This window comes from Plasmopara halstedii, assembly GCF_900000015.1.
Source record: "Plasmopara halstedii genome assembly, contig: Scaffold_1583, whole genome shotgun sequence".
In the NCBI taxonomy this organism is placed as follows: Eukaryota; Oomycota; class Peronosporomycetes; order Peronosporales; family Peronosporaceae; genus Plasmopara; species Plasmopara halstedii.
The window spans coordinates 753,953-754,786 of NW_020188494.1; positions in this window are offsets into that span (position 1 = coordinate 753,953).

Sequence of the window (834 nt, forward strand, 5' to 3'; positions counted from 1 at the left end):
CGCACTTGACGATTGAGAACACGTCGTGCGCCGACTGCCTCGCCTTGAGGACTACCACCCCTCGGAGCGACTCCTAGCCGTGGAGCAGGCGAATGAGTCGCTGCATACGATGGCGGAGCGCTTGGCGCTATTAGATATGGAGGTTGTTGCACTCCGTGCTCAGAACCAGTTGCTGGTTCAGCTTCTGGGTGGTCGGGGCCCGTGAAATCCGCTCCGGTGCCAACGCTTTCGCGTTCATTTGCGCCGGATCCCGGTACGGCTTGAGCAAGCCCACGTAAAACACCGGGTACGTGCGCATCCGTTTGGGAAGGTTTAGCGTATACGCCAGGCCCCGCTAGACCACAACCTAAAACGGTCTGATAAATCGTGGAGGAAGCTTCGTCCGGAAGATAGCAGAGGATGCATATGTAGGCAGGTTTTTAATAAAACCAGGTTCCCGACTTAAAGCTTTCCACTTTGCTTCTTCCTTTTTCATATGCATATTCTCTTTGCAGGTCTTGGCTTTCAACCATTGCATCGCAAACGTGTCGTAGGACACTCAGTCTGGTAGACATGAAGGCATCGACTTCTTTACGGATGGTAAGGGGGCTGCTGCATGTCATGCGTGACATGGTCGGACAGATTCCGAGGCATCGAGGGCGAGGCCTTCGTGATGCGCGTGGAGTGGCACGAAACCACTGAGCACTTCTCTCGTTGCGAGGCAGTCGCTGCATGCCAATAATGGCGTGGTCCGACAGAGTCCGAGGCATCTTGGCAAGGCCCTTCAGATGCGCGTAGAGTGGCACGTTATCCACTGGACGAAGACTGCGGGGTCAGCAGTTCTTCGTCGGATGT